The sequence below is a fragment of the Taudactylus pleione genome, unplaced genomic scaffold (assembly GCF_031769625.1).
Source record: "Taudactylus pleione unplaced genomic scaffold, aTauple2 ptg000967l, whole genome shotgun sequence".
NCBI lineage: Eukaryota > Metazoa > Chordata > Amphibia > Anura > Myobatrachidae > Taudactylus > Taudactylus pleione.
In genome coordinates, this window is record NW_028285368.1 from 5,919,371 (window position 1) to 5,940,000 (window position 20,630).

Here is a 20,630-nt window from a genome sequence, read left to right on the forward strand (position 1 = left end):
AATATTTTTGAGCATGTACAGCCAAACCAACTGGACATGGCCAATGTCGTCTGATCTTGGAAGCTATGCAGTGTTGGGCATGGTTAGTACTTGGATGGGAAACCACCCGGGATTACCAGGTGCAGTAGGTAATTTTATACAGCCATAACATTTTTTTCTGTTACATTTTACATTAAATTTTTTCAACTTATCAATGAATTTACTTGAGTTAAGACGTAAAAGAGTTCTAAAGTTAAGGTTTTTTGGCGCCTACAGCCAAACCACACTGGACTTGCCCTATCTCGTCTGATCTTGGAAGCTATGCAGTGTTGGGCCTGGTTAGTACTTGGATGGGAGACCAGCTGGGAATACCAGGAGCTGTAGCTAATTTTATACTGCCATAACATTCTTTTCTGTTACATTTTACATTTCATTTTTAAGCTTATCAATGAATTTACTTGAGTCAAGAAGTAAAAGAGTTCTAAAATTAAGGTGTTTGAACACCTCCAGCCAGACCACACTGGACATTCCCAATCTCGTCTGATCTTGGAAGCTATGCAGTGTTGGGCCAGGTTAGAACTTGGATGGGAGACCACCTGCGAATATCAGGAGCTGTAGGTAATTTTATACTGCCATGACATTCTTTTCTGTTACATTTTACATTTCATTTTTAAACTTATTAATGAATTTACTTGAGTTAAGAAGTAAAAGAGGTCTTAAGTTAATGTTTTTGAGCACCTACAGTCAAACCACACTGGACATGCCCAATCTCGTCTGATCTTGGAAGCTATGCAGTGTTGGGCCTGGTTAGTACTTGGATTGGAGACCACCGGAGAATACCAGATGCTGTAGGTAATTTTATACTGACATAACATTCTTTTCTATTACATTTTACATTTAATTTTTTCAACTTATCAATGAATTTACTTGAGTTAAGAAATAAAAGAGGTCTAAAGTTAATGTTTTTGAGCGCCTACAGCCAAACCACACTGGACATGCCCAATCTTGTCTGATCTTGGAAGCTATGCAGTGTTGGGCCTGGTTAGTATTTGAATGGGAGACCACCTGGGAATACCAGGTGCTGTAGGTAATTTTATACTGCCATAACATTCTTTTCTATTAAATTTTACATTTAATTTTTTCAACTTATCAATGAATTTACTTGAGTTAAGAAGTAAAAGAGGTCTAAAGTTAATGTTTTTGAGCACCTACAGTCAAACCACACTGGACCTTCCCAATCTCATCTGATCTTGGAAGCTATGCAGTGTTGGGCCTGGGTAGTATTTGAATGGGAGACCACCTGGGAATACCAGGTGCTGTAGGTAATTTTATACTGCCATAACATTGTTTTCTATTAAATTTTACATTTAATTTTTTCAACTTATCAAAGAATTTACTTGAGTTAAGAAGTAAAAGAGGTCTAAAGTTAATGTTTTTGAGCACTTACAGTCAAACCACACTGGACCTTCCCAATCTCATCTGATCTTGGAAGCTATGCAGTGTTGGGCCTGGTTAGTACTTGGATGGGAGACCACCTGGGAATTCAAGGTGCTGTAGGTAATTTTATACAGCTATAACATTCTTTTCTATTACATTTTACATTTAATTTTTTCAACTTATCAATGAATTTACTTGAGTTAAGAAGTAATAGAGGTCTAAATTTAATGCTTTTGAGCACCTACAGCCAAACCACACTGGACATGCCCAATCTCATCTGATCTTGGAAGCTATGCAGTGTTGTGCCTGGTTTGTACTTGGATTGGAAAACACCTGGGAATACAAGGTGCTGTAGGTAATTTTATACAGCCAAAACATTCTTTTCTATTACATTTTACATTTAATTTTTTCAACTTATCAATGAATTTCCTTGAGTTAAGAAGTAATAGAGGTCTAAAGTTAATGTTTTTGAGCACCTACAGCCAAACCACCCTGGACATGCCCAATCTCGTCTGATCTTGGAAGCTATGCAGTGTTGGGCCTGGTTAGTACTTGGATGTGAGTCCACCTGGAAATACCAAGTGCTGTATGTAATTTTATGCAGCCATAACATTCTTTTCTATTACATTTTACATTAAATTTTTTCAACTTATGAATGAATTTACTTGAGTTAAGAAGTAAAAGAGGTCTAAAGTTAATATTTTTGAGCATGTACAGCCAAACCACACTGGACATGGCCAATGTCGTCTGATCTTGGAAGCTATGCAGTGTTGGGCATGGTTAGTACTTGGATGGGAAACCACTTGGGAATACCAGGTGCTGTAGGTAATTTTATACTGCCATAACATTCTTTTCTATTACATTTTACAATTAATTTTTTCAACTTATCAATGAATTTACTTGAGTTAAGAAGTAAAACAGGTCTAAAGTTAATGTATTTGAGCACCTACAGCCAAACCACACTGGACATGCCCAATCTCGTCTGATCTTGGAAACTATGCAGTGTTGGGCCTGGTTAGTACTTGGATGGGAGACCAGCTGGGAATACCAGGAGCTGTAGGTAATTTTATACTGCCAATACATTCTTTTCTGTTACATTTTACATTTCATTTTTAAGTTTATCAATGAATTTGCTTGAGTCAAGAAGTAAAAGTGGTCTAAAGTTAATGTTTTTGAGCACCTACTGCCAAACCACCCTGGACATGCCCAATCTCGTCTGATCTTGGAAGCTATGCAGTGTTGGGCCTGGTTAGCACTTGGATGTTTGTCCACTTGGGAATACCAGGTGCTGTAGGTAATTTTATGCAGCCATAACATTCTTTTCTATTACATTTTACATTACATTTTTTCAACTTATCAATGAATTTACTTGAGTTAAGAAGTAATAGAGGTCTAAAGTTAATGCTTTTGAGCACCTACAGCCAATCTACACTGGACATGCCCAATCTCATTTGATCTTGGTAGCTATGCAGTGTTGGGCCTGGTTAGTACTTGGATGGGAGACCACCTGGGAATACCAGGTGCTGTAGGTAATTTTATACTGCCATAACATTCCCTTCTATTACATTTTACATTTCATTTTTTCAACTTATCAATGAATTTACTTGAGTTAAGAAGTAAAAGAGGTATAAAGTTAATGTATTTGAGCACCTACAGCCAAACCACACTGGACATGGCCAATGTTGTCTGATCTTGGAAGCTGTGCAGTGTTGGGCATGGTTATTACGTGGATGGGAGAACACCTGGGAATACCAGGTGCTGTAAGTAATTTTATACTGCCATAACATTCTTTTCTATTACATTTTACATTTAATTTTTTCAACTTATCAATGAATTTACTTGAGTTAAGAAGTAAAAGAGGTCTAAAGTTAATGTTTTTGAGCACCTACAGCCAATCCACACTGGACATTCCCAATCTCGTCTGATCTTGGAAGCTATGCAGTGTTGGGCCTGGTTAGTATTTGGATGAGAGACCACCTGGGAATACCAGGTGCTGTAGGTAAATTTATACAGCCAAAACATTCTTTTCTATTACATTTTACATTTAATTTTTTCAACTTATCAATGAATTTACTTGAGTTAAGAAGTAAAAGAGGTCTAAAGTTAATGTTTTTGAGCACCTACAGCCAAACCGCACTGGACATGCCCAATCTCATCTGATCTTGGAAGCTATGCAGTGTTGGGCCTGGTTAGTACTTGGATGGGAGACCACCTGGGAATACCAGGTGCTGTAGGTAATTTTATACAGCCATAACATTCTTTTCTATTACATTTTACATTAAATTTTTTCAACTTATCAATGAATTTTCTTGAGTTAAGAAGTAAAAGAGTTCTAAAATTAAGGTGTTTAAACACCTACAGCCAGACCACACTGGACATGCCCAATCTTGTCTGATCTTGGAAGCTATGCAGTGTTGGGCCAGGTTAGTACTTGGATGGGAGACCACCTGCGAATATCAGGAGCTGTAGGTAATTTTATACTGCCATAACATTCTTTTCTGTTACATTTTACATTTCATTTTTCAACTTATCAATAAATTTTCTTGAGTTAAGAAGTAAAAGAGGTCTAAAGTTAAAGGTTTTGAGTACCTACAGTCAAACCACACTGGACATGCCCAATCTCGTCCGATCTTGGAAGCTTTGCAGTGTTGGGCCTGGTTAGTACTTGGATGGGAGACCACCGGTGAATACCAGATGCTGTAGGTAATTTTATACTGACATAACATTCTTTTCTATTACATTTTACATTTAATTTTTTCAACTTATCAATGAATTTACTTGAGTTAAGAAGTAAAAGAGGTCTAAAGTTAATGTTTTTGAGCGCCTACAGCCAAACCACACTGGACATGCCCAATCTCATCTGATCTTGGAAGCTATGCAGTGTTGGGCCTGGTTAGTATTTGAATGGGAGACCACCTGGGAATACCAGGTGCTGTAGGTAATTTTATACTGCCATAACATTCTTTTCTATTACATTTTACATTAAATTTTTTCAACTTATCAATGAATTTACTTGAGTTAAGAAGTAAAAGAGGTCTAAAGTTAATATTTTTGAGCACGTACAGCCAAACCACACTGGACATGGCCAATGTCGTCTGATCTTGGAAGCTATGCAGTGTTGGGCATGGTTAGTACTTGGATGGGAAACCACCTGGGAATAACAAGTGCTGTAGGTAATTTTATACTGCCATAACATTCTTTTCTATTACATTTTACATTTAATTTTTTGAACTTATCAATGAATTTACTTGAGTTAAGAAGTAATAGAGGTCTAAAGATAATGCTTTTGAGCACCTACAGCCAATCTACACTGGACATGCCCAATCTCATTTGATCTTGGTAGCTATGCAGTGTTGGGCCTGGTTAGTACTTGAATGGGAGACCACCTGGGAATACCAGGTGCTGTAGGTAATTTTATACTGAACTAACATTCTTTTCTATTACATTTTACATTTCATTTTTTCAACTTATCAATGAATTTACATGAATTAAGAAGTAAAAGAGGTCTAAAGTTAATGTTTTTGAGCACCTACAGCCAAACCACACTGGACATGCCCAATGTTGTCTGATCTTGGAAGCTGTGCAGTGTTGGGCATGGTTATTACGTGGATGGGAGACCACCTGGGAATACCAGGTGCTGTAAGTAATTTTATACTGCCATAACATTCTTTTCTATTACATTTTACATTTAATTTTTTCAACTTATCAATGAATTTACTTGAGTTAAGAAGTAATAGAGGTCTAAAGTTAAGTTTTTTGAGCACCTACAGCCAATCCACACTGGACATGCCCAATCTCGTCTGATCTTGGAAGCTATGCAGTGTTGGGCCTGGTTAGTATTTGGATGGGAGACCACCTGGGAATACCAGATGCTATAAGTAATTTTATACAGCCAAAACATTCTTTTCTATTACATTTTACATTTAATTTTTTCAACTTATCAATGAATTTACTTGAGTTAAGAAGTAAAAGAGGTCTAAAGTTAATGTTTTTGAGCACCTACAGCCAAACCACACTGGACATGCCCAATCTCATCTGATCTTGGAAGCTATGCAGTGTTGGGCCTGGTTAGTACTTGGATGGGAGACCACCTGGGAATACCAGATGCTGTAGGAACTTTTATACTGACATAACATTCTTTTCTATTACATTTTACATTTAATTTTTTCAACTTTTCAATAAATTTACTTGAGTTAAGAAGTAAAAGAGGTCTAAAGTTCATGTTTTTGAGCACCTAGAGCCAAACCACACTGGACATGGCCAATGTTGTCTGATCTTGGAAGCTGTGCAGTGTTGGGCATGGTTATTACGTGGATGGGAGACCACCTGGGAATACCAGGTGCTGTAAGTAATTTTATACTGCCATAACATTCTTTTCTATTACATTTTACATTTAATTTTTTCAACTTATCAATGAATTTACTTGAGTTAAGAAGTAAAAGAGGTCTAAAGTTAAGGGTTTTGAGCACCTACAGCAAAACCACACTGGACATGTCCAATCTCGTTTGATCTTGGAAACTATGCAGTGTTGGGCCTGGTTAGTACTTGGATGGGAGACCACCTGGGAATATCAGGTGCTGTAGGTAATTTTATACTGCCATTACATTCTTTTCTATTACATTTTACATTTAATTTTTTCAACTTATCATTGAATTTACTTGAGTTAAGAAGTAAAAGAGGTCTAAAGTTAATGTTTTTGAGCACCTACAGCCAAACCACACTGGACATGCCCAATCTCGTCTGATCTTGGAAGCTATGCAGTGTTGGGCCTGGTTCGTACTTGGATGGGAGACCACCTGGGAATACCAGGTGCTGTAGGTCGTTTTATACTGCCATAACATTCTTTTCTATTACATTTTACATATAATTTTTTCAACTTGTCAATGAATTTCCTTGAGTTAAGAAGTAAAAGAGGTCTAAAGTCAATGCTTTTGAGCACCTACAGCCAATCTACACTGGACATGCCCAATCTAATTTGATCTTGGTAGCTATGCAGTGTTGGTCCTGGTCAGTACTTGGATGGGAGACCACCTGGGAAAACCAGGTGGAGAAGGTAGTTTTATACTGCCATAACATTCTTTTCTATTACATTTTACATTTAATTTTTTCAACTTATCAATGAATTTACATGAGTTAAGAAGTAATAGAGGTCTAAAGTTAATGTTTTTGAGCACATACAGCCAAACCACCCTGGACATTCCCAATCTCGTCTGATCTTGGAAGCTATGCAGTGTTGGGCCTGGTTAGTACTTGCATGCATGTGAGTCCTCCTGGGAATACCAAGTGCTGTAGGTAATTTTATGCAGCCATAACATTCTTTTCTATTACATTTTACATTACATTTTTACAACTTATCAATGAATTTACTTGAGTTAAGAAGTAAAAGAGGTCTAAAGTTAATATTTTTGAGCATGTACAGCCAAACCAACTGGACATGGCCAATGTCGTCTGATCTTGGAAGCTATGCAGTGTTGGGCATGGTTAGTACTTGGATGGGAAACCACCCGGGATTACCAGGTGCAGTAGGTAATTTTATACAGCCATAACATTTTTTTCTGTTACATTTTACATTAAATTTTTTCAACTTATCAATGAATTTACTTGAGTTAAGACGTAAAAGAGTTCTAAAGTTAAGGTTTTTTGGTGCCTACAGCCAAACCACACTGGACTTGCCCTATCTCGTCTGATCTTGGAAGCTATGCAGTGTTGGGCCTGGTTAGTACTTGGATGGGAGACCAGCTGGGAATACCAGGAGCTGTAGCTAATTTTATACTGCCATAACATTCTTTTCTGTTACATTTTACATTTCATTTTTAAGCTTATCAATGAATTTACTTGAGTCAAGAAGTAAAAGAGTTCTAAAATTAAGGTGTTTGAACACCTCCAGCCAGACCACACTGGACATTCCCAATCTCGTCTGATCTTGGGAGCTATGCAGTGTTGGGCCAGGTTAGAACTTGGATGGGAGACCACCTGCGAATATCAGGAGCTGTAGGTAATTTTATACTGCCATGACATTCTTTTCTGTTACATTTTACATTTCATTTTTAAACTTATTAATGAATTTACTTGAGTTAAGAAGTAAAAGAGGTCTTAAGTTAATGTTTTTGAGCACCTACAGTCAAACCACACTGGACATGCCCAATCTCGTCTGATCTTGGAAGCTATGCAGTGTTGGGCCTGGTTAGTACTTGGATTGGAGACCACCGGAGAATACCAGATGCTGTAGGTAATTTTATACTGACATAACATTCTTTTCTATTACATTTTACATTTAATTTTTTCAACTTATCAATGAATTTACTTGAGTTAAGAAGTAAAAGAGGTCTAAAGTTAATGTTTTTGAGCGCCTACAGCCAAACCACACTGGACATGCCCAATCTTGTCTGATCTTGGAAGCTATGCAGTGTTGGGCCTGGTTAGTATTTGAATGGGAGACCACCTGGGAATACCAGGTGCTGTAGGTAATTTTATACTGCCATAACATTCTTTTCTATTAAATTTTACATTTAATTTTTTCAACTTATCAATGAATTTACTTGAGTTAAGAAGTAAAAGAGGTCTAAAGTTAATGTTTTTGAGCACCTACAGTCAAACCACACTGGACCTTCCCAATCTCATCTGATCTTGGAAGCTATGCAGTGTTGGGCCTGGGTAGTATTTGAATGGGAGACCACCTGGGAATACCAGGTGCTGTAGGTAATTTTATACTGCCATAACATTGTTTTCTATTAAATTTTACATTTAATTTTTTCAACTTATCAAAGAATTTACTTGAGTTAAGAAGTAAAAGAGGTCTAAAGTTAATGTTTTTGAGCACTTACAGTCAAACCACACTGGACCTTCCCAATCTCATCTGATCTTGGAAGCTATGCAGTGTTGGGCCTGGTTAGTACTTGGATGGGAGACCACCTGGGAATTCAAGGTGCTGTAGGTAATTTTATACAGCTATAACATTCTTTTCTATTACATTTTACATTTAATTTTTTCAACTTATCAATGAATTTACTTGAGTTAAGAAGTAATAGAGGTCTAAATTTAATGCTTTTGAGCACCTACAGCCAAACCACACTGGACATGCCCAATCTCATCTGATCTTGGAAGCTATGCAGTGTTGTGCCTGGTTTGTACTTGGATTGGAAAACACCTGGGAATACAAGGTGCTGTAGGTAATTTTATACAGCCAAAACATTCTTTTCTATTACATTTTACATTTAATTTTTTCAACTTATCAATGAATTTCCTTGAGTTAAGAAGTAATAGAGGTCTAAAGTTAATGTTTTTGAGCACCTACAGCCAAACCACCCTGGACATGCCCAATCTCGTCTGATCTTGGAAGCTATGCAGTGTTGGGCCTGGTTAGTACTTGGATGTGAGTCCACCTGGAAATACCAAGTGCTGTATGTAATTTTATGCAGCCATAACATTCTTTTCTATTACATTTTACATTAAATTTTTTCAACTTATGAATGAATTTACTTGAGTTAAGAAGTAAAAGAGGTCTAAAGTTAATATTTTTGAGCATGTACAGCCAAACCACACTGGACATGGCCAATGTCGTCTGATCTTGGAAGCTATGCAGTGTTGGGCATGGTTAGTACTTGGATGGGAAACCACTTGGGAATACCAGGTGCTGTAGGTAATTTTATACTGCCATAACATTCTTTTCTATTACATTTTACAATTAATTTTTTCAACTTATCAATGAATTTACTTGAGTTAAGAAGTAAAACAGGTCTAAAGTTAATGTATTTGAGCACCTACAGCCAAACCACACTGGACATGCCCAATCTCGTCTGATCTTGGAAACTATGCAGTGTTGGGCCTGGTTAGTACTTGGATGGGAGACCAGCTGGGAATACCAGGAGCTGTAGGTAATTTTATACTGCCAATACATTCTTTTCTGTTACATTTTACATTTCATTTTTAAGTTTATCAATGAATTTGCTTGAGTCAAGAAGTAAAAGTGGTCTAAAGTTAATGTTTTTGAGCACCTACTGCCAAACCACCCTGGACATGCCCAATCTCGTCTGATCTTGGAAGCTATGCAGTGTTGGGCCTGGTTAGCACTTGGATGTTTGTCCACTTGGGAATACCAGGTGCTGTAGGTAATTTTATGCAGCCATAACATTCTTTTCTATTACATTTTACATTACATTTTTTCAACTTATCAATGAATTTACTTGAGTTAAGAAGTAATAGAGGTCTAAAGTTAATGCTTTTGAGCACCTACAGCCAATCTACACTGGACATGCCCAATCTCATTTGATCTTGGTAGCTATGCAGTGTTGGGCCTGGTTAGTACTTGGATGGGAGACCACCTGGGAATACCAGGTGCTGTAGGTAATTTTATACTGCCATAACATTCCCTTCTATTACATTTTACATTTCATTTTTTCAACTTATCAATGAATTTACTTGAGTTAAGAAGTAAAAGAGGTATAAAGTTAATGTATTTGAGCACCTACAGCCAAACCACACTGGACATGGCCAATGTTGTCTGATCTTGGAAGCTGTGCAGTGTTGGGCATGGTTATTACGTGGATGGGAGAACACCTGGGAATACCAGGTGCTGTAAGTAATTTTATACTGCCATAACATTCTTTTCTATTACATTTTACATTTAATTTTTTCAACTTATCAATGAATTTACTTGAGTTAAGAAGTAAAAGAGGTCTAAAGTTAATGTTTTTGAGCACCTACAGCCAATCCACACTGGACATTCCCAATCTCGTCTGATCTTGGAAGCTATGCAGTGTTGGGCCTGGTTAGTATTTGGATGAGAGACCACCTGGGAATACCAGGTGCTGTAGGTAAATTTATACAGCCAAAACATTCTTTTCTATTACATTTTACATTTAATTTTTTCAACTTATCAATGAATTTACTTGAGTTAAGAAGTAAAAGAGGTCTAAAGTTAATGTTTTTGAGCACCTACAGCCAAACCGCACTGGACATGCCCAATCTCATCTGATCTTGGAAGCTATGCAGTGTTGGGCCTGGTTAGTACTTGGATGGGAGACCACCTGGGAATACCAGGTGCTGTAGGTAATTTTATACAGCCATAACATTCTTTTCTATTACATTTTACATTAAATTTTTTCAACTTATCAATGAATTTTCTTGAGTTAAGAAGTAAAAGAGTTCTAAAATTAAGGTGTTTAAACACCTACAGCCAGACCACACTGGACATGCCCAATCTTGTCTGATCTTGGAAGCTATGCAGTGTTGGGCCAGGTTAGTACTTGGATGGGAGACCACCTGCGAATATCAGGAGCTGTAGGTAATTTTATACTGCCATAACATTCTTTTCTGTTACATTTTACATTTCATTTTTCAACTTATCAATAAATTTTCTTGAGTTAAGAAGTAAAAGAGGTCTAAAGTTAAAGGTTTTGAGTACCTACAGTCAAACCACACTGGACATGCCCAATCTCGTCCGATCTTGGAAGCTTTGCAGTGTTGGGCCTGGTTAGTACTTGGATGGGAGACCACCGGTGAATACCAGATGCTGTAGGTAATTTTATACTGACATAACATTCTTTTCTATTACATTTTACATTTAATTTTTTCAACTTATCAATGAATTTACTTGAGTTAAGAAGTAAAAGAGGTCTAAAGTTAATGTTTTTGAGCGCCTACAGCCAAACCACACTGGACATGCCCAATCTCATCTGATCTTGGAAGCTATGCAGTGTTGGGCCTGGTTAGTATTTGAATGGGAGACCACCTGGGAATACCAGGTGCTGTAGGTAATTTTATACTGCCATAACATTCTTTTCTATTACATTTTACATTAAATTTTTTCAACTTATCAATGAATTTACTTGAGTTAAGAAGTAAAAGAGGTCTAAAGTTAATATTTTTGAGCACGTACAGCCAAACCACACTGGACATGGCCAATGTCGTCTGATCTTGGAAGCTATGCAGTGTTGGGCATGGTTAGTACTTGGATGGGAAACCACCTGGGAATAACAAGTGCTGTAGGTAATTTTATACTGCCATAACATTCTTTTCTATTACATTTTACATTTAATTTTTTGAACTTATCAATGAATTTACTTGAGTTAAGAAGTAATAGAGGTCTAAAGATAATGCTTTTGAGCACCTACAGCCAATCTACACTGGACATGCCCAATCTCATTTGATCTTGGTAGCTATGCAGTGTTGGGCCTGGTTAGTACTTGAATGGGAGACCACCTGGGAATACCAGGTGCTGTAGGTAATTTTATACTGAACTAACATTCTTTTCTATTACATTTTACATTTCATTTTTTCAACTTATCAATGAATTTACATGAATTAAGAAGTAAAAGAGGTCTAAAGTTAATGTTTTTGAGCACCTACAGCCAAACCACACTGGACATGCCCAATGTTGTCTGATCTTGGAAGCTGTGCAGTGTTGGGCATGGTTATTACGTGGATGGGAGACCACCTGGGAATACCAGGTGCTGTAAGTAATTTTATACTGCCATAACATTCTTTTCTATTACATTTTACATTTAATTTTTTCAACTTATCAATGAATTTACTTGAGTTAAGAAGTAATAGAGGTCTAAAGTTAAGTTTTTTGAGCACCTACAGCCAATCCACACTGGACATGCCCAATCTCGTCTGATCTTGGAAGCTATGCAGTGTTGGGCCTGGTTAGTATTTGGATGGGAGACCACCTGGGAATACCAGATGCTATAAGTAATTTTATACAGCCAAAACATTCTTTTCTATTACATTTTACATTTAATTTTTTCAACTTATCAATGAATTTACTTGAGTTAAGAAGTAAAAGAGGTCTAAAGTTAATGTTTTTGAGCACCTACAGCCAAACCACACTGGACATGCCCAATCTCATCTGATCTTGGAAGCTATGCAGTGTTGGGCCTGGTTAGTACTTGGATGGGAGACCACCTGGGAATACCAGATGCTGTAGGAACTTTTATACTGACATAACATTCTTTTCTATTACATTTTACATTTAATTTTTTCAACTTTTCAATAAATTTACTTGAGTTAAGAAGTAAAAGAGGTCTAAAGTTCATGTTTTTGAGCACCTAGAGCCAAACCACACTGGACATGGCCAATGTTGTCTGATCTTGGAAGCTGTGCAGTGTTGGGCATGGTTATTACGTGGATGGGAGACCACCTGGGAATACCAGGTGCTGTAAGTAATTTTATACTGCCATAACATTCTTTTCTATTACATTTTACATTTAATTTTTTCAACTTATCAATGAATTTACTTGAGTTAAGAAGTAAAAGAGGTCTAAAGTTAAGGGTTTTGAGCACCTACAGCAAAACCACACTGGACATGTCCAATCTCGTTTGATCTTGGAAACTATGCAGTGTTGGGCCTGGTTAGTACTTGGATGGGAGACCACCTGGGAATATCAGGTGCTGTAGGTAATTTTATACTGCCATTACATTCTTTTCTATTACATTTTACATTTAATTTTTTCAACTTATCATTGAATTTACTTGAGTTAAGAAGTAAAAGAGGTCTAAAGTTAATGTTTTTGAGCACCTACAGCCAAACCACACTGGACATGCCCAATCTCGTCTGATCTTGGAAGCTATGCAGTGTTGGGCCTGGTTCGTACTTGGATGGGAGACCACCTGGGAATACCAGGTGCTGTAGGTCGTTTTATACTGCCATAACATTCTTTTCTATTACATTTTACATATAATTTTTTCAACTTGTCAATGAATTTCCTTGAGTTAAGAAGTAAAAGAGGTCTAAAGTCAATGCTTTTGAGCACCTACAGCCAATCTACACTGGACATGCCCAATCTAATTTGATCTTGGTAGCTATGCAGTGTTGGTCCTGGTCAGTACTTGGATGGGAGACCACCTGGGAAAACCAGGTGGAGAAGGTAGTTTTATACTGCCATAACATTCTTTTCTATTACATTTTACATTTAATTTTTTCAACTTATCAATGAATTTACATGAGTTAAGAAGTAATAGAGGTCTAAAGTTAATGTTTTTGAGCACATACAGCCAAACCACCCTGGACATTCCCAATCTCGTCTGATCTTGGAAGCTATGCAGTGTTGGGCCTGGTTAGTACTTGCATGCATGTGAGTCCTCCTGGGAATACCAAGTGCTGTAGGTAATTTTATGCAGCCATAACATTCTTTTCTATTACATTTTACATTACATTTTTACAACTTATCAATGAATTTACTTGAGTTAAGAAGTAAAAGAGGTCTAAAGTTAATATTTTTGAGCATGTACAGCCAAACCAACTGGACATGGCCAATGTCGTCTGATCTTGGAAGCTATGCAGTGTTGGGCATGGTTAGTACTTGGATGGGAAACCACCCGGGATTACCAGGTGCAGTAGGTAATTTTATACAGCCATAACATTTTTTTCTGTTACATTTTACATTAAATTTTTTCAACTTATCAATGAATTTACTTGAGTTAAGACGTAAAAGAGTTCTAAAGTTAAGGTTTTTTGGTGCCTACAGCCAAACCACACTGGACTTGCCCTATCTCGTCTGATCTTGGAAGCTATGCAGTGTTGGGCCTGGTTAGTACTTGGATGGGAGACCAGCTGGGAATACCAGGAGCTGTAGCTAATTTTATACTGCCATAACATTCTTTTCTGTTACATTTTACATTTCATTTTTAAGCTTATCAATGAATTTACTTGAGTCAAGAAGTAAAAGAGTTCTAAAATTAAGGTGTTTGAACACCTCCAGCCAGACCACACTGGACATTCCCAATCTCGTCTGATCTTGGGAGCTATGCAGTGTTGGGCCAGGTTAGAACTTGGATGGGAGACCACCTGCGAATATCAGGAGCTGTAGGTAATTTTATACTGCCATGACATTCTTTTCTGTTACATTTTACATTTCATTTTTAAACTTATTAATGAATTTACTTGAGTTAAGAAGTAAAAGAGGTCTTAAGTTAATGTTTTTGAGCACCTACAGTCAAACCACACTGGACATGCCCAATCTCGTCTGATCTTGGAAGCTATGCAGTGTTGGGCCTGGTTAGTACTTGGATTGGAGACCACCGGAGAATACCAGATGCTGTAGGTAATTTTATACTGACATAACATTCTTTTCTATTACATTTTACATTTAATTTTTTCAACTTATCAATGAATTTACTTGAGTTAAGAAGTAAAAGAGGTCTAAAGTTAATGTTTTTGAGCGCCTACAGCCAAACCACACTGGACATGCCCAATCTTGTCTGATCTTGGAAGCTATGCAGTGTTGGGCCTGGTTAGTATTTGAATGGGAGACCACCTGGGAATACCAGGTGCTGTAGGTAATTTTATACTGCCATAACATTCTTTTCTATTAAATTTTACATTTAATTTTTTCAACTTATCAATGAATTTACTTGAGTTAAGAAGTAAAAGAGGTCTAAAGTTAATGTTTTTGAGCACCTACAGTCAAACCACACTGGACCTTCCCAATCTCATCTGATCTTGGAAGCTATGCAGTGTTGGGCCTGGGTAGTATTTGAATGGGAGACCACCTGGGAATACCAGGTGCTGTAGGTAATTTTATACTGCCATAACATTGTTTTCTATTAAATTTTACATTTAATTTTTTCAACTTATCAAAGAATTTACTTGAGTTAAGAAGTAAAAGAGGTCTAAAGTTAATGTTTTTGAGCACTTACAGTCAAACCACACTGGACCTTCCCAATCTCATCTGATCTTGGAAGCTATGCAGTGTTGGGCCTGGTTAGTACTTGGATGGGAGACCACCTGGGAATTCAAGGTGCTGTAGGTAATTTTATACAGCTATAACATTCTTTTCTATTACATTTTACATTTAATTTTTTCAACTTATCAATGAATTTACTTGAGTTAAGAAGTAATAGAGGTCTAAATTTAATGCTTTTGAGCACCTACAGCCAAACCACACTGGACATGCCCAATCTCATCTGATCTTGGAAGCTATGCAGTGTTGTGCCTGGTTTGTACTTGGATTGGAAAACACCTGGGAATACAAGGTGCTGTAGGTAATTTTATACAGCCAAAACATTCTTTTCTATTACATTTTACATTTAATTTTTTCAACTTATCAATGAATTTCCTTGAGTTAAGAAGTAATAGAGGTCTAAAGTTAATGTTTTTGAGCACCTACAGCCAAACCACCCTGGACATGCCCAATCTCGTCTGATCTTGGAAGCTATGCAGTGTTGGGCCTGGTTAGTACTTGGATGTGAGTCCACCTGGAAATACCAAGTGCTGTATGTAATTTTATGCAGCCATAACATTCTTTTCTATTACATTTTACATTAAATTTTTTCAACTTATGAATGAATTTACTTGAGTTAAGAAGTAAAAGAGGTCTAAAGTTAATATTTTTGAGCATGTACAGCCAAACCACACTGGACATGGCCAATGTCGTCTGATCTTGGAAGCTATGCAGTGTTGGGCATGGTTAGTACTTGGATGGGAAACCACTTGGGAATACCAGGTGCTGTAGGTAATTTTATACTGCCATAACATTCTTTTCTATTACATTTTACAATTAATTTTTTCAACTTATCAATGAATTTACTTGAGTTAAGAAGTAAAACAGGTCTAAAGTTAATGTATTTGAGCACCTACAGCCAAACCACACTGGACATGCCCAATCTCGTCTGATCTTGGAAACTATGCAGTGTTGGGCCTGGTTAGTACTTGGATGGGAGACCAGCTGGGAATACCAGGAGCTGTAGGTAATTTTATACTGCCAATACATTCTTTTCTGTTACATTTTACATTTCATTTTTAAGTTTATCAATGAATTTGCTTGAGTCAAGAAGTAAAAGTGGTCTAAAGTTAATGTTTTTGAGCACCTACTGCCAAACCACCCTGGACATGCCCAATCTCGTCTGATCTTGGAAGCTATGCAGTGTTGGGCCTGGTTAGCACTTGGATGTTTGTCCACTTGGGAATACCAGGTGCTGTAGGTAATTTTATGCAGCCATAACATTCTTTTCTATTACATTTTACATTACATTTTTTCAACTTATCAATGAATTTACTTGAGTTAAGAAGTAATAGAGGTCTAAAGTTAATGCTTTTGAGCACCTACAGCCAATCTACACTGGACATGCCCAATCTCATTTGATCTTGGTAGCTATGCAGTGTTGGGCCTGGTTAGTACTTGGATGGGAGACCACCTGGGAATACCAGGTGCTGTAGGTAATTTTATACTGCCATAACATTCCCTTCTATTACATTTTACATTTCATTTTTTCAACTTATCAATGAATTTACTTGAGTTAAGAAGTAAAAGAGGTATAAAGTTAATGTATTTGAGCACCTACAGCCAAACCACACTGGACATGGCCAATGTTGTCTGATCTTGGAAGCTGTGCAGTGTTGGGCATGGTTATTACGTGGATGGGAGAACACCTGGGAATACCAGGTGCTGTAAGTAATTTTATACTGCCATAACATTCTTTTCTATTACATTTTACATTTAATTTTTTCAACTTATCAATGAATTTACTTGAGTTAAGAAGTAAAAGAGGTCTAAAGTTAATGTTTTTGAGCACCTACAGCCAATCCACACTGGACATTCCCAATCTCGTCTGATCTTGGAAGCTATGCAGTGTTGGGCCTGGTTAGTATTTGGATGAGAGACCACCTGGGAATACCAGGTGCTGTAGGTAAATTTATACAGCCAAAACATTCTTTTCTATTACATTTTACATTTAATTTTTTCAACTTATCAATGAATTTACTTGAGTTAAGAAGTAAAAGAGGTCTAAAGTTAATGTTTTTGAGCACCTACAGCCAAACCGCACTGGACATGCCCAATCTCATCTGATCTTGGAAGCTATGCAGTGTTGGGCCTGGTTAGTACTTGGATGGGAGACCACCTGGGAATACCAGGTGCTGTAGGTAATTTTATACAGCCATAACATTCTTTTCTATTACATTTTACATTAAATTTTTTCAACTTATCAATGAATTTTCTTGAGTTAAGAAGTAAAAGAGTTCTAAAATTAAGGTGTTTAAACACCTACAGCCAGACCACACTGGACATGCCCAATCTCGTCTGATCTTGGAAGCTATGCAGTGTTGGGCCAGGTTAGTACTTGGATGGGAGACCACCTGCGAATATCAGGAGCTGTAGGTAATTTTATACTGCCATAACATTCTTTTCTGTTACATTTTACATTTCATTTTTCAACTTATCAATAAATTTTCTTGAGTTAAGAAGTAAAAGAGGTCTAAAGTTAAAGGTTTTGAGTACCTACAGTCAAACCACACTGGACATGCCCAATCTCGTCCGATCTTGGAAGCTTTGCAGTGTTGGGCCTGGTTAGTACTTGGATGGGAGACCACCGGTGAATACCAGATGCTGTAGGTAATTTTATACTGACATAACATTCTTTTCTATTACATTTTACATTTAATTTTTTCAACTTATCAATGAATTTACTTGAGTTAAGAAGTAAAAGAGGTCTAAAGTTAATGTTTTTGAGCGCCTACAGCCAAACCACACTGGACATGCCCAATCTCATCTGATCTTGGAAGCTATGCAGTGTTGGGCCTGGTTAGTATTTGAATGGGAGACCACCTGGGAATACCAGGTGCTGTAGGTAATTTTATACTGCCATAACATTCTTTTCTATTACATTTTACATTAAATTTTTTCAACTTATCAATGAATTTACTTGAGTTAAGAAGTAAAAGAGGTCTAAAGTTAATATTTTTGAGCACGTACAGCCAAACCACACTGGACATGGCCAATGTCGTCTGATCTTGGAAGCTATGCAGTGTTGGGCATGGTTAGTACTTGGATGGGAAACCACCTGGGAATAACAAGTGCTGTAGGTAATTTTATACTGCCATAACATTCTTTTCTATTACATTTTACATTTAATTTTTTGAACTTATCAATGAATTTACTTGAGTTAAGAAGTAATAGAGGTCTAAAGATAATGCTTTTGAGCACCTACAGCCAATCTACACTGGACATGCCCAATCTCATTTGATCTTGGTAGCTATGCAGTGTTGGGCCTGGTTAGTACTTGAATGGGAGACCACCTGGGAATACCAGGTGCTGTAGGTAATTTTATACTGAACTAACATTCTTTTCTATTACATTTTACATTTCATTTTTTCAACTTATCAATGAATTTACATGAATTAAGAAGTAAAAGAGGTCTAAAGTTAATGTTTTTGAGCACCTACAGCCAAACCACACTGGACATGCCCAATGTTGTCTGATCTTGGAAGCTGTGCAGTGTTGGGCATGGTTATTACGTGGATGGGAGACCACCTGGGAATACCAGGTGCTGTAAGTAATTTTATACTGCCATAACATTCTTTTCTATTACATTTTACATTTAATTTTTTCAACTTATCAATGAATTTACTTGAGTTAAGAAGTAATAGAGGTCTAAAGTTAAGTTTTTTGAGCACCTACAGCCAATCCACACTGGATATGCCCAATCTCGTCTGATCTTGGAAGCTATGCAGTGTTGGGCCTGGTTAGTATTTGGATGGGAGACCACCTGGGAATACCAGATGCTATAAGTAATTTTATACAGCCAAAACATTCTTTTCTATTACATTTTACATTTAATTTTTTCAACTTATCAATGAATTTACTTGAGTTAAGAAGTAAAAGAGGTCTAAAGTTAATGTTTTTGAGCACCTACAGCCAAACCACACTGGACATGCCCAATCTCATCTGATCTTGGAAGCTATGCAGTGTTGGGCCTGGTTAGTACTTGGATGGGAGACCACCTGGGAATACCAGATGCTGTAGGAACTTTTATACTGACATAACATTCTTTTCTATTACATTTTACATTTAATTTTTTCAACTTTTCAATAAATTTACTTGAGTTAAGAAGTAAAAGAGGTCTAAAGTTCATGTTTTTGAGCACCTAGAGCCAAACCACACTGGACATGGCCAATGTTGTCTGATCTTGGAAGCTGTGCAGTGTTGGGCATGGTTATTACGTGGATGGGAGACCACCTGGGAATACCAGGTGCTGTAAGTAATTTTATACTGCCATAACATTCTTTTCTATTACATTTTACATTTAATTTTTTCAACTTATCAATGAATTTACTTGAGTTAAGAAGTAATAGAGGTCTAAAGTTAATGTTGTTGAGCACCTACAACCAATCCACACTGGACATGCCCAATCTCGTCTGATCTTGGAAGCTATGCAGTGTTGGGCCTGGTTAGTATTTGGATGGGAGACCACCTGGGAATACCAGGTGCTGTAGGTAAATTTATACAGCCAAAACATTCTTTTCTATTACATTTTACATTTAATTTTTTCAACTTATCAATGAATTTACTTGAGTTAAGAAGTAAAAGAGGTCTAAAGTTAATGTTTTTGAGCACCTACAGCCAAACCACACTGGACATGCCCAATCTCATCTGATCTTGGAAGCTATGCAGTGTTGGGCCTGGTTAGTACTTGGATGGGAGACCACCTGGGAATACCAGGTGCTGTAGGTAATTTTATACAACCATAACATTCTTTTCTATTACATTTTACATTAAATTTTTTCAACTTATGAATGAATTTTCTTGAGTTAAGAAGTAAAAGAGTTCTAAAATTAAGGTGTTTAAACACCTACAGCCAGACCACACTGGACATGCCCAATCTCGTCTGATCTTGGAAGCTATGCAGTGTTGGGCCAGGTTAGTACTTGGATGGGAGACCACCTGCGAATATCAGGAGCTGTAGGTAATTTTATACTGCCATAACATTCTTTTCTGTTACATTTTACATTTCATTTTTCAACTTATCAATAAATTTTCTTGAGTTAAGAAGTAAAAGAGGTCTAAAGTTAAAGGTTTTGAGTACCTACAGTCAAACCACACTGGACATGCCCAATCTCGTCCGATCTTGGAAGCTTTGCAGTGTTGGGCCTGGTTAGTACTTGGATGGGAGACCACCGGTGAATACCAGATGCTGTAGGTAATTTTATACTGACATAACATTCTTTTCTATTACATTTTACATTTAATTTTTTCAACTTATCAATGAATTTACTTGAGTTAAGAAGTAAAAGAGGTCTAAAGTTAATGTTTTTGAGCGCCTACAGCCAAACCACACTGGACATGCCCAATCTCATCTGATCTTGGAAGCTATGCAGTGTTGGGCCTGGTTAGTATTTGAATGGGAGACCACCTGGGAATACCAGGTGCTGTAGGTAATTTTATACTGCCATAACATTCTTTTCTATTACATTTTACATTAAATTTTTTCAACTTATC

The 20,630-nt window shown here is 37.1% G+C and overlaps 4 non-coding genes and 65 pseudogenes across 4 annotated transcripts; all 69 read left to right on the plus strand.

Annotated features, from left to right (window-relative positions):
* Positions 1-247: 247 nt before the first annotated feature.
* LOC148456769 (5S ribosomal RNA) lies at positions 248-366 on the plus strand (annotated as a pseudogene).
* A 115-nt stretch (positions 367-481) lies between these two features.
* On the plus strand, positions 482-600 carry LOC148456770 (5S ribosomal RNA; annotated as a pseudogene).
* Positions 601-715: 115 nt separating this feature from the next.
* On the plus strand, positions 716-834 carry LOC148456771 (5S ribosomal RNA; annotated as a pseudogene).
* A 116-nt stretch (positions 835-950) lies between these two features.
* On the plus strand, positions 951-1,069 carry LOC148456772 (5S ribosomal RNA; annotated as a pseudogene).
* Positions 1,070-1,185: 116 nt separating this feature from the next.
* LOC148456773 (5S ribosomal RNA) lies at positions 1,186-1,304 on the plus strand (annotated as a pseudogene).
* A 116-nt stretch (positions 1,305-1,420) lies between these two features.
* Positions 1,421-1,539, plus strand: LOC148456774 (5S ribosomal RNA; annotated as a pseudogene).
* A 116-nt stretch (positions 1,540-1,655) lies between these two features.
* On the plus strand, positions 1,656-1,774 carry LOC148456775 (5S ribosomal RNA; annotated as a pseudogene).
* A 116-nt stretch (positions 1,775-1,890) lies between these two features.
* On the plus strand, positions 1,891-2,009 carry LOC148456776 (5S ribosomal RNA; annotated as a pseudogene).
* Positions 2,010-2,125: 116 nt separating this feature from the next.
* LOC148456777 (5S ribosomal RNA) lies at positions 2,126-2,244 on the plus strand (annotated as a pseudogene).
* Positions 2,245-2,360: 116 nt separating this feature from the next.
* On the plus strand, positions 2,361-2,479 carry LOC148456778 (5S ribosomal RNA; annotated as a pseudogene).
* Positions 2,480-2,594: 115 nt separating this feature from the next.
* Positions 2,595-2,713, plus strand: LOC148456779 (5S ribosomal RNA; annotated as a pseudogene).
* A 116-nt stretch (positions 2,714-2,829) lies between these two features.
* LOC148456780 (5S ribosomal RNA) lies at positions 2,830-2,948 on the plus strand (annotated as a pseudogene).
* A 351-nt stretch (positions 2,949-3,299) lies between these two features.
* LOC148456781 (5S ribosomal RNA) lies at positions 3,300-3,418 on the plus strand (annotated as a pseudogene).
* Positions 3,419-3,534: 116 nt separating this feature from the next.
* On the plus strand, positions 3,535-3,653 carry LOC148456782 (5S ribosomal RNA). The gene has a single exon (XR_015874181.1). It is a non-coding gene; the product is annotated as a 5S ribosomal RNA (ribosomal RNA).
* Positions 3,654-3,769: 116 nt separating this feature from the next.
* On the plus strand, positions 3,770-3,888 carry LOC148456783 (5S ribosomal RNA; annotated as a pseudogene).
* A 115-nt stretch (positions 3,889-4,003) lies between these two features.
* On the plus strand, positions 4,004-4,122 carry LOC148456784 (5S ribosomal RNA; annotated as a pseudogene).
* Positions 4,123-4,238: 116 nt separating this feature from the next.
* Positions 4,239-4,357, plus strand: LOC148456785 (5S ribosomal RNA; annotated as a pseudogene).
* Positions 4,358-4,708: 351 nt separating this feature from the next.
* Positions 4,709-4,827, plus strand: LOC148456786 (5S ribosomal RNA; annotated as a pseudogene).
* A 351-nt stretch (positions 4,828-5,178) lies between these two features.
* Positions 5,179-5,297, plus strand: LOC148456787 (5S ribosomal RNA; annotated as a pseudogene).
* A 116-nt stretch (positions 5,298-5,413) lies between these two features.
* LOC148456788 (5S ribosomal RNA) lies at positions 5,414-5,532 on the plus strand (annotated as a pseudogene).
* Positions 5,533-5,883: 351 nt separating this feature from the next.
* LOC148456789 (5S ribosomal RNA) lies at positions 5,884-6,002 on the plus strand (annotated as a pseudogene).
* Positions 6,003-6,118: 116 nt separating this feature from the next.
* On the plus strand, positions 6,119-6,237 carry LOC148456790 (5S ribosomal RNA; annotated as a pseudogene).
* Positions 6,238-7,061: 824 nt separating this feature from the next.
* LOC148456791 (5S ribosomal RNA) lies at positions 7,062-7,180 on the plus strand (annotated as a pseudogene).
* Positions 7,181-7,295: 115 nt separating this feature from the next.
* On the plus strand, positions 7,296-7,414 carry LOC148456792 (5S ribosomal RNA; annotated as a pseudogene).
* A 115-nt stretch (positions 7,415-7,529) lies between these two features.
* Positions 7,530-7,648, plus strand: LOC148456793 (5S ribosomal RNA; annotated as a pseudogene).
* A 116-nt stretch (positions 7,649-7,764) lies between these two features.
* LOC148456794 (5S ribosomal RNA) lies at positions 7,765-7,883 on the plus strand (annotated as a pseudogene).
* A 116-nt stretch (positions 7,884-7,999) lies between these two features.
* Positions 8,000-8,118, plus strand: LOC148456795 (5S ribosomal RNA; annotated as a pseudogene).
* Positions 8,119-8,234: 116 nt separating this feature from the next.
* Positions 8,235-8,353, plus strand: LOC148456796 (5S ribosomal RNA; annotated as a pseudogene).
* Positions 8,354-8,469: 116 nt separating this feature from the next.
* On the plus strand, positions 8,470-8,588 carry LOC148456797 (5S ribosomal RNA; annotated as a pseudogene).
* A 116-nt stretch (positions 8,589-8,704) lies between these two features.
* On the plus strand, positions 8,705-8,823 carry LOC148456798 (5S ribosomal RNA; annotated as a pseudogene).
* A 116-nt stretch (positions 8,824-8,939) lies between these two features.
* On the plus strand, positions 8,940-9,058 carry LOC148456799 (5S ribosomal RNA; annotated as a pseudogene).
* A 116-nt stretch (positions 9,059-9,174) lies between these two features.
* Positions 9,175-9,293, plus strand: LOC148456800 (5S ribosomal RNA; annotated as a pseudogene).
* A 115-nt stretch (positions 9,294-9,408) lies between these two features.
* LOC148456801 (5S ribosomal RNA) lies at positions 9,409-9,527 on the plus strand (annotated as a pseudogene).
* Positions 9,528-9,643: 116 nt separating this feature from the next.
* Positions 9,644-9,762, plus strand: LOC148456802 (5S ribosomal RNA; annotated as a pseudogene).
* Positions 9,763-10,113: 351 nt separating this feature from the next.
* LOC148456803 (5S ribosomal RNA) lies at positions 10,114-10,232 on the plus strand (annotated as a pseudogene).
* A 116-nt stretch (positions 10,233-10,348) lies between these two features.
* On the plus strand, positions 10,349-10,467 carry LOC148456804 (5S ribosomal RNA). Its single transcript, XR_015874183.1, has one exon. It is a non-coding gene; the product is annotated as a 5S ribosomal RNA (ribosomal RNA).
* A 116-nt stretch (positions 10,468-10,583) lies between these two features.
* On the plus strand, positions 10,584-10,702 carry LOC148456805 (5S ribosomal RNA; annotated as a pseudogene).
* Positions 10,703-10,817: 115 nt separating this feature from the next.
* On the plus strand, positions 10,818-10,936 carry LOC148456806 (5S ribosomal RNA; annotated as a pseudogene).
* A 116-nt stretch (positions 10,937-11,052) lies between these two features.
* LOC148456807 (5S ribosomal RNA) lies at positions 11,053-11,171 on the plus strand (annotated as a pseudogene).
* Positions 11,172-11,522: 351 nt separating this feature from the next.
* LOC148456808 (5S ribosomal RNA) lies at positions 11,523-11,641 on the plus strand (annotated as a pseudogene).
* A 351-nt stretch (positions 11,642-11,992) lies between these two features.
* On the plus strand, positions 11,993-12,111 carry LOC148456809 (5S ribosomal RNA; annotated as a pseudogene).
* A 116-nt stretch (positions 12,112-12,227) lies between these two features.
* Positions 12,228-12,346, plus strand: LOC148456810 (5S ribosomal RNA; annotated as a pseudogene).
* A 351-nt stretch (positions 12,347-12,697) lies between these two features.
* LOC148456811 (5S ribosomal RNA) lies at positions 12,698-12,816 on the plus strand (annotated as a pseudogene).
* A 116-nt stretch (positions 12,817-12,932) lies between these two features.
* Positions 12,933-13,051, plus strand: LOC148456812 (5S ribosomal RNA; annotated as a pseudogene).
* Positions 13,052-13,875: 824 nt separating this feature from the next.
* LOC148456813 (5S ribosomal RNA) lies at positions 13,876-13,994 on the plus strand (annotated as a pseudogene).
* A 115-nt stretch (positions 13,995-14,109) lies between these two features.
* LOC148456814 (5S ribosomal RNA) lies at positions 14,110-14,228 on the plus strand (annotated as a pseudogene).
* Positions 14,229-14,343: 115 nt separating this feature from the next.
* On the plus strand, positions 14,344-14,462 carry LOC148456815 (5S ribosomal RNA; annotated as a pseudogene).
* A 116-nt stretch (positions 14,463-14,578) lies between these two features.
* Positions 14,579-14,697, plus strand: LOC148456816 (5S ribosomal RNA; annotated as a pseudogene).
* A 116-nt stretch (positions 14,698-14,813) lies between these two features.
* LOC148456817 (5S ribosomal RNA) lies at positions 14,814-14,932 on the plus strand (annotated as a pseudogene).
* A 116-nt stretch (positions 14,933-15,048) lies between these two features.
* On the plus strand, positions 15,049-15,167 carry LOC148456818 (5S ribosomal RNA; annotated as a pseudogene).
* A 116-nt stretch (positions 15,168-15,283) lies between these two features.
* On the plus strand, positions 15,284-15,402 carry LOC148456819 (5S ribosomal RNA; annotated as a pseudogene).
* A 116-nt stretch (positions 15,403-15,518) lies between these two features.
* LOC148456820 (5S ribosomal RNA) lies at positions 15,519-15,637 on the plus strand (annotated as a pseudogene).
* A 116-nt stretch (positions 15,638-15,753) lies between these two features.
* LOC148456821 (5S ribosomal RNA) lies at positions 15,754-15,872 on the plus strand (annotated as a pseudogene).
* A 116-nt stretch (positions 15,873-15,988) lies between these two features.
* LOC148456822 (5S ribosomal RNA) lies at positions 15,989-16,107 on the plus strand (annotated as a pseudogene).
* A 115-nt stretch (positions 16,108-16,222) lies between these two features.
* Positions 16,223-16,341, plus strand: LOC148456823 (5S ribosomal RNA; annotated as a pseudogene).
* Positions 16,342-16,457: 116 nt separating this feature from the next.
* LOC148456824 (5S ribosomal RNA) lies at positions 16,458-16,576 on the plus strand (annotated as a pseudogene).
* Positions 16,577-16,927: 351 nt separating this feature from the next.
* On the plus strand, positions 16,928-17,046 carry LOC148456825 (5S ribosomal RNA; annotated as a pseudogene).
* Positions 17,047-17,162: 116 nt separating this feature from the next.
* Positions 17,163-17,281, plus strand: LOC148456826 (5S ribosomal RNA). Its single transcript, XR_015874185.1, has one exon. It is a non-coding gene; the product is annotated as a 5S ribosomal RNA (ribosomal RNA).
* A 116-nt stretch (positions 17,282-17,397) lies between these two features.
* LOC148456827 (5S ribosomal RNA) lies at positions 17,398-17,516 on the plus strand (annotated as a pseudogene).
* A 115-nt stretch (positions 17,517-17,631) lies between these two features.
* Positions 17,632-17,750, plus strand: LOC148456828 (5S ribosomal RNA; annotated as a pseudogene).
* Positions 17,751-17,866: 116 nt separating this feature from the next.
* On the plus strand, positions 17,867-17,985 carry LOC148456829 (5S ribosomal RNA; annotated as a pseudogene).
* Positions 17,986-18,336: 351 nt separating this feature from the next.
* On the plus strand, positions 18,337-18,455 carry LOC148456830 (5S ribosomal RNA; annotated as a pseudogene).
* Positions 18,456-18,806: 351 nt separating this feature from the next.
* LOC148456831 (5S ribosomal RNA) lies at positions 18,807-18,925 on the plus strand (annotated as a pseudogene).
* A 116-nt stretch (positions 18,926-19,041) lies between these two features.
* LOC148456832 (5S ribosomal RNA) lies at positions 19,042-19,160 on the plus strand (annotated as a pseudogene).
* Positions 19,161-19,511: 351 nt separating this feature from the next.
* Positions 19,512-19,630, plus strand: LOC148456833 (5S ribosomal RNA; annotated as a pseudogene).
* Positions 19,631-19,746: 116 nt separating this feature from the next.
* On the plus strand, positions 19,747-19,865 carry LOC148456834 (5S ribosomal RNA). Its single transcript, XR_015874193.1, has one exon. It is a non-coding gene; the product is annotated as a 5S ribosomal RNA (ribosomal RNA).
* A 116-nt stretch (positions 19,866-19,981) lies between these two features.
* LOC148456835 (5S ribosomal RNA) lies at positions 19,982-20,100 on the plus strand (annotated as a pseudogene).
* Positions 20,101-20,215: 115 nt separating this feature from the next.
* LOC148456836 (5S ribosomal RNA) lies at positions 20,216-20,334 on the plus strand (annotated as a pseudogene).
* Positions 20,335-20,450: 116 nt separating this feature from the next.
* On the plus strand, positions 20,451-20,569 carry LOC148456837 (5S ribosomal RNA; annotated as a pseudogene).
* Positions 20,570-20,630: the final 61 nt, after the last annotated feature.